Source organism: Phyllopteryx taeniolatus, chromosome 9 (assembly GCF_024500385.1).
Source record: "Phyllopteryx taeniolatus isolate TA_2022b chromosome 9, UOR_Ptae_1.2, whole genome shotgun sequence".
Lineage (NCBI taxonomy): Eukaryota > Metazoa > Chordata > Actinopteri > Syngnathiformes > Syngnathidae > Phyllopteryx > Phyllopteryx taeniolatus.
This window is the reverse complement of record NC_084510.1, coordinates 29,576,803-29,590,226: the sequence shown is the minus strand read 5'-3', so window position 1 is coordinate 29,590,226 and position 13,424 is coordinate 29,576,803. Positions and strand designations below refer to the sequence as shown.

General features: G+C 43.4%; 1 long non-coding RNA gene across 1 annotated transcript in view; it reads right to left on the bottom strand.

Annotated features, from left to right (window-relative positions):
* LOC133484066 (uncharacterized) overlaps nucleotides 1-13,424 on the bottom strand; it is a 31,205-nt gene that overhangs the window by 995 nt on the left and 16,786 nt on the right. The gene's annotated exons all lie outside the window — the stretch shown is intronic.

The window sequence follows — 13,424 nt, the reverse complement described above, 5'->3', positions numbered from 1 at the left end:
ACCCGCGCGCCCGGCTGAACTCAATCGCGCGAAGCGATGCCGTTTCTGAAGGTCTTCTCGCTTCATCTGCGCACGAGCGAACGGCCGACCGGGCCGGCGGGCGGGCGGCTGTTCGTATTTGCGTCAGCTTTCATTTCCGCAGGCTTGCTTGCCAGCGGATACGAGATAAAGCCAGAAAGAAAAAGAGAAAAAAAAAAAACAGAAGGCACAAAACGTAGCCCGACAAAAGAAAATGCTGCCGTGCATATGCAGAAAGAGGAGGAGAGGATAAGGAACACACACAAGGTGTCAAAGTAGGCTTTCGATTTTAACAAGGGGTTAAAAATAGGGTTTCGTGCCACAAACAATCATCATAAATGAACGATCAAGCATTTGATGATGTCAGTTCAATCCTCACATTTGGTGCAGTTGTTGTATGTGTGATCTCATTCGGTGCGTGTACCTAATGAAGTGTCTTCCAAATGCGTGTACACTGAAGATGAATGGATGAACGCGTTGCAGTGGGTGGACCCCCCCCCCCCCCCTCAGAGCAAAACACCTCCGTGGGCCTTCCGCTCTTTTATCTTTTATTTTCAGCGCTCTCGTACATCTTTGGCGAAAATCTAATTTGCATGCCGTTGTCATCATGCCGCGCTCAAGGAGAGGTCACGCCTGCTGGAATAACTTTCAGGCTGTGTGTGTGAGTGTGTGTGTGTGTGTGTGTGTGTGTGTGTGTGGCGGGGGAGGGGGGGGGGGTGCTTTGCTATTTGCTATTTTGCGATTTATCAAATCATTTATTGTTTACATTCAGGCTTTCAAGCGATGGTAAGATTTTAAAATTGCCGTCTCCAGCCTGGGATAGGTTTTGGAGCCCCGGTTAGGGTCTCAAATATGGTTTGAAGCCAGATTTATGGTTTCAAGACAGGGTAAGGGTCCCAAATTAGGGTTTTAAGACAGGGTTAGGGTCTGAAATTAGGGTTTCAAGTTTAGGTTACAGTTTCAAAGTAGGGTTTGAAGGCAGATTTATGGTTTGAAATTGTGGTTTCAAGCCAGGGTTAAGGTTAAGGGTCTCAAAGTAGGGTTTCAAGCCAGGGATTGGGTTTAAAATTAGGGTTTCAAGTCATAGATAGCGTTATAAAACAGGGTTAGGCTTTGAAGTTATGGTTTCAAAACTAAAGGTTTCAAGGGTTATGGGTTATAGTCTCAAAGTAGGCTCCTGGTTTCCAATGAGCGTTTTAAGCCATGTTAGTTGCTTAGTATATTTGTTGTTTAATAAATAGGCTGGTAACTTAGTTGAGCTGCTTTGTTTTGTTTTTCTCCCGTGAAAAACATTTAGAAAAGAGGAAACGAAGTTGCGCATCAAGAAGACGCCTGAAAGTTACCGAGTCAACATTTGGATGTCTCGGTGATCCTTAACGTTCAGGTTGTATGCGTGTGCGATTCCCGGACGCCGCTTGTCAAGACTTTGGCCGCGTCACCGATGTTGTTTACATTGCATCCATCAGGCCAAAAGTGAACCGAGGAAAAGAACGCAACTCGCTCGGCCTCACCGACATCGATTTGTCCTCTTAATCCAAATGAATGCACAGGCGGGGAGCAGTTAAGAGCCTTAGTTCTTTCAAAGCGCTTGCTTAATCAATGCCTGCGGTTTATTCAAAACGCACCTGCCGGGGGCTGATCAAAATCTGACGAGGATCTTTAGTTGGAGGTCGGCCACACGCGGAACCTGAAACTAAGCGAGGGAAATTATGGGATGCCTGTGACGTTGTTTTAAAAGTGCGTCTGGGAGTGTTTTTCAAAAGTCCTCTCCAAGTGCGCTAGTGGCATGTGAAAGAATCACTGTGATTTCAGTTCAATTGTATTTATAGTAGAATACAGTTGCATTTAATTTTTAAGAACAGTTTATTTTCAAACCTGCCTCGACCAAACGTTTCTTTAGGAAGTATCATTAACTTTAATGTGCAGTACATTTGAATTGAAGCACAGTGTCAACGTTCAACGTTGTGTATAATGTTACATTAGCTTTGAGTCATATTTAACGTTCTTTTTAGGAATAAAACCTCCGTCCCGTTTTTCTCGACCAGCTTGACCGGCGCTCCCTTCTGAGGCCCGGCCGTGGTTGTGAAGCTGAAATTGCGCCAGTCGCCATAAGTGAGAATGAATTTCCAAGCAAGTTGTCAATAGGGAGAAATAATTTCAATTGTCAGTTTTGCAGCATAACATTTGATTTGATGCGTACGCACACATGGGAATCCGGAGGCAATTGGGATCGTGAAGGCTAACGGGCCGGACGCAACTAATAAGAGAAGCGTGAACGAGAGAGCGCGAGAGTGAGAAACATCATCGTTACACTGGTGAAGGATGTCGATCGAGGACGACTATGTTTAGAACTGTTTATATTTTGAGATATGCATATCAGTTAGTTTGTAGGTTTTTTGCAAGAATGATCTGCTTTAAATTGGATGTCAACCAAGAGCACATTATTTATTTCTTTTTGGACAATTGTGCAAAAAGATGCAGAGTCCTGTAGCACTTAGAGCAGTTTGAATGACTAATCTCGCAATAGTCCGGTGCAATGACCATTGTGCAAAGGGCGCCCAGACTTCAAGGAGTGTATGCAGTTTAAAGTCACGAGTAGCGCGATAATCTGGGACAATGTCGATTGTGCAAATGGTGCAGATACTCCTCAGTCAGTGTGCTGTTTAGCTGTTTAAGAAGTTGATTGCAGGAGGGAAGTGTCTTTGTTTATGCCAACAGAAAACACATTGCTTCATTCATTAGTCACTTGTTAATTAGTAGGTTAGTTGGTCTGTCAGTAATATGCCGTGTGGTCGGTTGCTAGCTAGTAAGTTGCTAGCTAGTTAGTTTGTCAGTTCATTCATTTGAACACAATGCGCAGTGCTACACAGAGTTTCCATATCTCTGTTACGGTCCACTTGCATCGAGGCAAAGTGATGACAATTGAGTGCTGGTTGATTAATTAGTTTGTTAGGTAGAATAGTTCATTAGTATGTTAGTTGGTATTGCGTAATAGTAGGGCGCCAGAATGCCATGAATGTCCGCAGTGGCTTTGTTTGTTCCACGTGTAGCGTTGCGTTTGAAGTGTACATCGCATCACGAGGCGCAAGCTTTGTCCGAACGCGGGCAGGCGGCCCGAAGCAAGAGAAATATCGCAGCTGGCGGGCATCTCGTCCGCTGTCGCACTTGAGTGGAAATGTGACTGCCTGCAACATTATTTGGTTCGATTATTATTTTTTTTTCTTTCCACACTGGCCACGTTCCGCCGCTGTGGGGGCTGCTGACGTTTGTTGATCAAAAATGGCGCTTCCTGTCCGCGCCCGCCGTGCGCACGTCCACGCCGGCCCATCGAAACTACAATATGGAGGAGTGAATGCATATAAAATCCCACCTGAAAAAGACGAGTCGGCGAATTCGTTCTGCTGCCTTTCGGTGGATGAGTGTCAGTCCTTTAGAATATTTGGTTAGTTTTTAGTTATGCAAATGGGTAACATTGCATATCGTTAGTTTATTTTTGTTTGTTCATTCGTTAGTTAGTTAGTTAGTAGGATTGTTGTTTAGTTGTTAGTTATGCCGAGGGGAAACACTGCATAACGATCAGTTATCAGTCAGTTAATTGGTAAGCTAGCAGGGTTAGTTAGCTAGTTGGTAATTCGTTATACCACACATCTAGTTACTGTAGTTTTTTTATTTTTTGTTATTTTTGTAGTTATGCCAAGATAACACATTGCGTGTTTAGTTTATTAGTCAATTAACCGTAGAATGTATTGGCATAAATAAAGGTCTCCCGCTGACAAATATTTTCAAATTTTCAGTTTGGTTTAATATTTGCATTAAAATAAATTTGGAATTTAGTGATATCACATTGAAATATACTATATTCCTTATTTACAAAAACAAAAATAAATGCATTTGTGAACAAAATAGACCGACCCTAATAAATGCCTAAAATTAATTTTCAAATCTAAAGTTATCATTTATATTACATGAATAATATAACATTTTTGTGGATTCATTGGATAAGGATAATAAGGATAATAATTCAAATTGTACTGAAAAATACATCCATGCATCTACTTTATATACGTACATGCATTTGAATTTATATCACCAAAGAAAAATGCATTTGTAAATTTGGACTCTTTTACTGTATTATCAAGGTTATCACTTCCTCCTATAAGGATGCAAAGCATCTGCAGTATGTGAAACGTGTGTCTAATGCACATGCAGTATTTGCCGTGGATAATAAAGTGCAGCCGGAAGATATGCGTGCAATTTCCATTCATCGCAAGGTTGGCGCACGGAGCGTTGAGAGTTCCTGGGTGACCTCGCCGCGTCCACGCTTTCTGCACTTCCACATTCGCAACGCGCATAATGGATGTGCACGATTTGTAGTGCGACCACGCTGAATTGGAAATTCACGTTGCCGCCACGCCGCCTGCTTTGGTCCTCGCCAGACGCCGGCAGACACACTTGGGTGTCATAGCTTTGACAACGTAGAGGACGAAGATTCTAAATTATTATTTATTTAGTTTATTACAATTGAATTTTTTTTTTCTCTCCCCGCGTAAATTAGTGAGAGAAGCACGGTGAACATGAGGACAAAGGAAGCAGATTGGAAACATTTTTGAGGGTTTTTCTTGGTTTTCTCATTTTGAAATCCAAACAACGACAGCAATATGTTTTTAAGCGGGGTATAGAGAACCAACGTTATCGTTGTGGGCCGGCGGATGGTGGCAAAGGGCTACTTTCATCTAAATGAAGCTCCTCAACTCACTGTACTAAACTGTTACTTTGGCGCCAAGATGCAATTCTGTAATAACAATATTTGCTTTTATGATATTTGCTATTCGCTTCGTGTGAATATGCTCGAGTTCACCGTGACACGCATACCGACACTCGCGCCAAATCTGAGCATTTTGCGACCAAAGTCGGCAAAGACGCGATTATCGGACATCTCTGAAAGATTATCACGAGCGATTATTCGGTGGTGTGGGGTGTGTCAAGTGATTTAGAAAGCAGTAGCAGTGTAAAACTGTTCAATAATTACAGTCGCAAAGTCTCGGCGACAACGTTGAGTCTCATAGATAGCGATGTGAAACGGAACGATAGCCAATTAGGAAGCAATTAAAAAACAGTTCAAGCTTGGTGCACACACCAGTTTTTTACATCTTTAAGCAGCTGACAATCAGGCCAAATTTGTTAAAACTGTTCAATGTTTACCACCTCAGAAAAACGCTCATCACCTCGAAAAGGAACCTGAACTATGCTGGTTTTCCTTCCTGACCAACATCGGATCAGTTTTAGCATTTGAAGCATTTTCGAAACTGAAGGTGAAGAGTTATCAAGTCACGTGTTATATATGCGTCAAAGTGCAAAGGATTGTGGGTAGCAAGTTTTGTGGAGGTTTAGAAAGTATTGATGATGTCACCTGTTTTCCAGTCGTATGTCGTCGGAAGCATTTGATACGTGCGGCGAGTTCCCCACAGCGCCCCCCATCAGCGCCAGGTGGCCCACGCGGCACAAGAGGCGCTAAATGCTGATCGAGGGGCGTAAATTGGACGTTTTGTCTGCGCACCTGCCCTCGAAGTGAACGCAATCAAAGTGCATTCAAAACCACTGACAGGCTCCTTTGTTTCTTAATGACGCAAAGTGGCGCTTCATTTCGCGCTTTCACAAGGATGCCTATCAAATTGTTTGTTTTTATTCCAACCAATGCGCCCGACTGCTTTGAGTTGGAGCGAAGATGTGAAAACAAAGGCCAGTGGATTTATAGCACTACGCCAATCAAGAACCCTATTGATTTTCAGCGACACCCAGCAAAAAAATAAAAATACATCTCAAGTAGTGTCAGTCAAATGTCATGTTTCTTTTCGACAAAGTCAAGAAATCTGTTGATTTTGAAGTCATTATTCAAAATCAACAGATTTCAGGCGAGGAATATGCTTGTCTTTTCTTTATTTGTTCATGACTGTTCCTGTTTTTTTTCTTTCAGTAAAGCGATTGAAACAGCACCAGTGGTTGTTTCCATTCTCCGTCTATCCAAACCACCTGTTGTGGATTACAATACATCCAAGGGTTCTTAATGCGGATGCCGCCGTACAGCGGCAAATCTGAAGAACCGTTCGGGTTTTCCGGGATTTCACATCTGTAATTCATGTTGAGTTCATCTGATGAGTTTGTAAGCCGGACGCCAAATAAACAGGGAGTTTGCGCGTCTGAAACATCATGATTGGTCATGCACAACCTAGATGGGTCATATGATTACTGTAAGTTCCCCCCAACCCCTGAAAAATAAAAAGAACATTGTAATGTCAAGGCAATGGCTCCTCCCCTTGCCAGTCCCGACCACGGAGCTCAATAGAAACAAACGCAACCAGTCAAGTCAGTCAGATTGCTTATAGAGCAGCGCGAGCTCAGGCCAGCAGGGCACAGGACAGTCCTGACCCGGTTCCAGTAGTCTGGTGTAACTCCCCCAATAGATAAGACTGGCTCCCCTGTCGACACGCAGTATGACGCCCATCAGGAGGGACGTTCCGGGCGACCGTTCTTACGATCTTATTTGATCAGAATAAGTTCCTCGTTATTGCTTCCCAAAGATCGCGTGGGGAGTCGAAGGCTTGTGTCAGCGTCACTACCTGCTGTTCAGAGAGGTCTTGTTCAAATATAATTGGCTGCTCGTGTAAGCGCTCTTCATGCATTCACAGGCCGCTGTCCCAGAATGCGTGACCCGCTAACCTTTACCGCACGCCGGCTAAATGGCAGCGGGATCAAAAGGAAAGCTGCTTCTAAGCTTCAAAAACATCACATTGTCTACTTATCCTATTATTTATCGTTCCAAATTAGTAGGGTTCTGTCTCTGACCAAGATCGAAGTTCAACTGTGAAGTCCTTTCTTGAAACCCTAATTTGAAACCGTAACTTTAAACAATAAAACTGCCATTCAATCCTAATTTGAAATCCTAATCCTTGAAACATTAATGCTGGCCTTAAAACCCTACCCTGGCTAGAAACCATAGTTTAAAATCCTAACCCTTGTTAGAAACTTTGGCTTCAGACCCTAATTTGAAACGTTAAGCCTTGTTTGATCCACCAACCCTAATTTAAAACTCTAACCTTTGTTTAGTACCCTAATCTTTCGCCTGAAGCCCAAATTTAAAAGTCCCCCTCTGTCTTGAAAATGTACTTTGAAAGCCTTACCCTTGTTTGAATGTCTAACCCTAATTTGAAACGCGACCCTTGTTTTGAAACCTTAACCCCGATTTAAAGCCTTTAAACCCAAACTTTGCATTGAAAGCCAAATTTGAAGCCCTTGCCCTGGCCCGAAACCCAAATTTAAAAGCCTCTGACTTTTGTGAAATCCTACTTTTAAAGCCTTACCCTTGTTTGAAAAGCCTAATCCTGGCCTTAAAACCTAATTTGAAACCTTAACCTGGTTTTTAAAGCGTGACCCGAGTTTGGAAGCCTTTCGCTGTCTTAAAACCCTAATTTTGAAACCGTTACCTGGCCTGAAACCATAACTTGAAACTATAACCTTGGACTCAAACCCTGCATTGAAAGCTTTAGCCTTGTTTGAAACCCTTCCCCAAACTCGAAACACTGATTAGAAACTCTATTTCTGAACTGAGAGGCTGAGTTGTTTGACTTTTTTGGAACCCGTTGAGGGAGGATCGTCTGGCATCCGTCATCTGGAATAAAAATGACAAGTTGACATCTTTTTCCTTCTTTACAACACCGCAACTTTGGGTCCCAAGTGGAGACGAGGAACAGCTTGATCCTCTCAGCCGCCGGTTGGAGACGACACTCCAGCGCGCATTTGGGCCAAAGTGGGCAACACGCGGCTGACAGGCCGAGAACATTTTGGCATGTACAGATGTCGCCGCGGGAATCTGAAACCACAGAAGATAATCCAGTGTGATGAGGGGCAAGTGGGACAGTGCCCGACCAGCTCCAGTTGATTGTGTCTAAAAACCTTGTCCTCCAAGCTCACAAACGGAGGTTGAAACTTTCATTAGGAGAAAAACAAAAAAACATGAATTCAAGCTGCAAGGAAATCCTCAACATGTGATGCTCAATCTTCGACAGTATGCGCCGCTACGTTAGACAGAGATGGGTCGACTCGAGTCAAGTCACTTGACTCGAGTCGACTCGGGTTGCCAGTTTTATGTTATTTTTAGTTACTTGCTTGCCAAATACTTCAGAAAGACTTAACTTTAGACTTGGTAGCCAAGAGACCTGACTTGACTTGACTTTGACTTGAACTACGTGACTTGACAAGTCATCCATCTCGTTTCGACTCAGTTTGCCTTTCATCTGCATTTCAAGGAACATTCAAGAGAAAATGGCCCTTTTCAGTGTTCAACCTTGTCAGGGTTTTTAAAATTGTTTTTCATGGTCTCAGCCTATCTTGGTCTTGTCTCGGTTTCAGCTTGTCTTGACTCCCAAAAGCCTTGGTCTCTGACCTCTGCCCTTTTTTGATTGGCGGTTGACCATTTTTGCTGAACGCCATTTGGACACAAATGACAATGAAACAAAGTCTCGTTTAGCATCGACGCTGCAGGCCCGGACAATGCCACGAAGCCATCGGCCAACACGTGGCGACCTTGACGTGATCTCTTCTACCGTGCGCCTTCGCAGTCAGTCCAGAATGTAATGTTTAATGGCTGAATCTGAGGGAAACTCCCGTGACAGTTAAGTTGTCGGCCCCCCCCCCCCCGGGCGGAGGATAGAAGCTCGCTTCTCTTGAACTGTGCCGCTTAAATAATTGAACACACGAAAGACAAAGTGAAAATCAATTGCATTTCCGCAGTCTCGTACGCTGTGTGTTTCTGTGGCGCTTCTTTAAAGACGCTTTTTGTTTCCCCCCAACAAGCGTGATGAAGATCCAATGTTGTTCTCGTTCAAATAATTCCCGAGGCATCGAGAAGGCTTCTTCTTGTACACAACGATCAATACGGGACAATGTCTTTCTACTTGGCCACTGCGAAAGATTGGCGCTCAAAGCGCATGTTGTGAAAAGTTCAACCCTGGCTTGAGACCTTACTCCTGGCTCCTGGAACTGTTTGAAACTCAACCTTTGTTCGAAAGTCTACCCCTATTTTGAAAAGAGAATGCAAAGAAATCATGGGGGGGGGGGGGGGGATGGCGTGTCCTAATGAGTGACATCAGGAACTGTAGTCACTCGGGCTTACCGGGGCGTTTAGTTCAGTGTGAGCATCTGGTCCATGCTCCTTGCAAGTGTTTTCATTTTGAATCTGTGTGTTGAACTGTTCCGTTCCACAAAACGGCTGAAAATACATCGGGGGTCGTGGCTCTCCTTGCCCACATGCGAGGGCATCGCAGTACGTTGAACTGTCCCATTTCCCCCCCCCCCCCCCCAATTCATTTGAGCGGCGGCACATCTGACGCTCGCTTGAAACTCACATTTTGGCTTGCGACGCAAAGCGATGAAAAATCGACCGAGCAACAGCTTGCAGCTTGAAAATCTGAAAAAGACATCTGGTGGGGTATTTGTGCGTGTAGCGATGAACGCCCCACTCTTTGACCGAGGCGTTGACATGCAAAATACTGCAGGCTCCGCGTTTGGTACTCTGCTCTCTCTGCGTATACATTCACAGTCGAGATTCATGGATACACGCATTTTGCTAGATTACTCAATTTGTTATAGCGCCAAAGCTGAACGTCTGATTTATGAACAGTCAAGAGGCTGCGAGAGCCCATTAACCAACGCAAGCGCGGCGGGGCGAGGTGTGTCATATACATCAAAATACAAGATAACAACACACTGCAATATATAGCCTTTGTATCAAGAAGTTTCCAGCGGTATGATAATTGAACTCCACGCCATACTTGTCTCGCACGTGGCTATTAATATGTCACCTTTTGACAAATATGTCAAAATGTGATGACAGTGAAAGTGACTGTTGATAGAATGACATAAACTACAAGACTGCTAGGTGATACAAGCTGGTCACGAGCCAGCAAAATCAGAATCAGAATCATCTTTATGTATTACAAGTATTTCAAAAACACACAAGAATTTGTCTCCGGTAGTTGGAGCCGCTCTAGTACGACAACAGAATACTTTTGAGACATAAAAAACACAGTCGCTGAGCAGTAAAAAGTTACCAGTAATGTGGTAATGCCGGTAAATATTATTATTATTTTTTGGGGGTGGGACAATTGTGCAAAAATGGCTAATAGAACAATAGTCCGGTGCAATGACCATTGTGCAAAAGGCGCAGAGACTTCAGGAAATGGATGCAGTTTAAAGTGACTAGCAGTCCAATAATCTGCGACAATGTCGATTGTGCAAATGGTGCAGATGGTACTTACTCTGGCATGAGTGGCCAGTATTGGTCAACAACAGATATGCAAATAGTGCAGTGTGGCGAGACGACTACAGTGAGTGCACGAGTAATGTATAATTGACCCGACACAAATGTGACAAAATTGGCAGCATGCTGCAATGGGGTTGTAAGCTAACTGTTTCAGAAGTTAATGGCAAGAGGGAAGAAGCTGTTGGAATGTCTGCTAGTTGTAGTTTGTATTTTTGGGTAGCGCCTACCTCAGGCAAGGAGCTGGAAGAGCTGCTGATCGGGATGTGGAGGGTCCAAGAGGATTTTGCATGCTCTTGTTTAAAATTGTTTAAAAATGGGCCAGAAAATTTTTTTTTCCAAGCCTGTCACGTTCACAAAAAGTACGGTTTTTGCTCTGATGTCGATCCAACTTAACTCTGGCTGGAAACCTTATTTTGAAACCCTACCATTGGCTTGAAACTCCATCCGTCTTGAAACACTAATATGACACCGTAACCTTGATTTGAAACCATATCCCTGTCTTAAAACCCTAACCCTTGTTTGAAACCCGATTTCGAAGCCCTATGTCCGGCTTGAAAAAAAATCTAATTGAAAACCTTAAACTAAGCTTGACACTAACTTTTAAACCTGACACTTGTTTTAAACGCTATTCCTGGCTCGAAACCTAACTTTGAGGCCCTACTTGTGCAAGACACCCTAACTTGCAACCCAAACCCTGGCTTCAAACCCTATCTTTTGATTAAACTCGGACTTAGTTCGAAACCCAACCTAGAAATCCTAACCCTGCAATGAAACTGGCTTGATATCCTGTCTTAAAACCCTAACCCGGGTTTGACCCCTCCCTGGGTCTTAAACCCTCTTTTGAAACCATAACCCGTGGCTCAGAACCCTCCTTAGAAACATTAACCCCGGCAACGGAACTGCTTTGATATTCTGGATTGAAACCCTAAACCTATCTTGAAATCCAATTTGAAACCCTAACCCGAAAGCCCAACCTTGTCTTCAAGCTTTTATTTAAAAACGCACACCTTGTTTGAAACCACAACCATGACTTGAAACTCTACTGTAAAATGCTAACACTAGCTTGAAACACTAATTTGAAACCATAACCCTTGTTTGAAGGCCGAAACCAGGCTTGAAACCCAAACTTGAAACCTTAACTCTTACTTTAAACCCCAAAACTGTTAGCATAATGTATTACTTACCTGTTATACATTAGATTTCATTCCGCAACGGGACGCGTTCAACTTCGGCGGCTCCGAGCTCTACTTGGGTTTACTGACCATTTCTGGGAGTATAAATTCATTTTGCAAAGACACCAAAAGGCAGCGAGGCGTGGATTCATTGGGGAGATCATCGCAGATGTTGCAGATGCAAGCATTCTCATCTCGAACGCCCGCGTGTAGTCATTTCAGCGATTTGACAGGTACATCCTCTCTCGACAGAGGCAGCCAATTACAGAGCGCGTGTGCGTCTCCCGCATACGAGCTGAGCGCTGACAGCTTCACTCGGCGACGCCGGCGTACGCCGGCTTTCTTTCAAGCGAATGACGGCGAATGTGCAAATGACGGAGCAATTATGAGGGAGCTGGATCAGATACTCAGAAATACAGATGCATCTCAATGAAGTACAATATCGTGGAAATCATCATTCAGTTCAATAGTTCAATGAAAAACATGAAACTCGTTATGTCGGCTCACTAATACACGAAGTGAAATATTTCAGCTTGAAGCTAATCAAAATGTTCAAATATCCACTGCTTATCAATACCAACTGTTAGCCCGTGAATGTAGCTTTCCATTATGTGTTAGCATTAAGCTAGTGGGGGCATTCCTAAGGCAAAGTTGTTTGGTTGTTTGAAATACACAACTTTTATACTGTATCTCTGTTTCATGTTTAGTTTGAGCGTAAACGCAAACTGGGAGTGGCAATAAACAGCTTGAAGCCTCTTTTTTTCAAGATTCGTTTCACTTTCTGCCAAACTGCTGTTCTTTGTGATGTGGCTTGAGTTTGCCGCCACCATAAAATATATCGCATATCTCAAATTTGCGCTTGAAAGTCAAAACAAAAAAAATATTTAAAAAATCGTTTAAACGACTGCTCGTGTCTCAAAATACTACCAAGTCGGGTCACTCGTATCTCAACACACCATCGTAAGACAATATCAAAATTATATTTAATACAGAGCTTTTGGAAGGAATTCACCTACTGGAAAGTATACTTTAGTATTATTGTGCTTTTCTGCTTTAAAGGTACTCAGAACTCTTTAATACTGTCGATGGCGAGATGAGATGAAATCAATGGATGATGGGCGGGTGGATGGATGGGTTGGTTATCAATCAGATGATGGACAGATGGATGGGATGGATGATCAAAGTGGATGAGAAAATGGATGAGAGAACGATTATGCACAGATGAATGGCAGATGGGTAGATGAATTTTACAAGACTCATTGGCTGGATTGATGATGGACAGACAAGTACGGATGATGATTAAAAAAAAATGAGAATCATGACAGATGTATGATGGCTAGTCGGATAAATGTGTGGCGAATGGATTTTGGATAAATAAATGGCATGGGTGGATTTTGGAATTTTTGAGGTCCGGATGGACAGTCGGACAGGAAAAGATGGATGTCGAACGGTCGGAGGGATGAGCAAAGGATGACTGAGCGATGAATGGATGATGCTTGTACAGACGGATGGATCGCGGATGGTGGACGGACAGGCCGCCAGATTGGACGGTCGATAAAATGACAAGCGTCGACTGATGGCGAATACTTGAGTGGGCTGGATGAATGAAGGATGAATAGGTGAAGAACGGGTGCTCGTGAATGGATAAACAGATGAATGGGTGGATGTATGAAGACAGGATGCTAGGGGCCGGGTCGATGGAATGGAGGGATGAGGAAATGATGAATAGAAACACAATAGCCGAACAATCCAAAGTCACACACAGTTCACACACCGCCTGCTATCTAATTGTGTGTCCGGAGTAATCATTCATTATCATATCATTGATCTTACATAAATGGCATCAATTATCTCCATGGCGGCCTCCAATAAAAGAGCGTTAATACATTAGTTCAACGGCTCTCACCTCTCTGAGA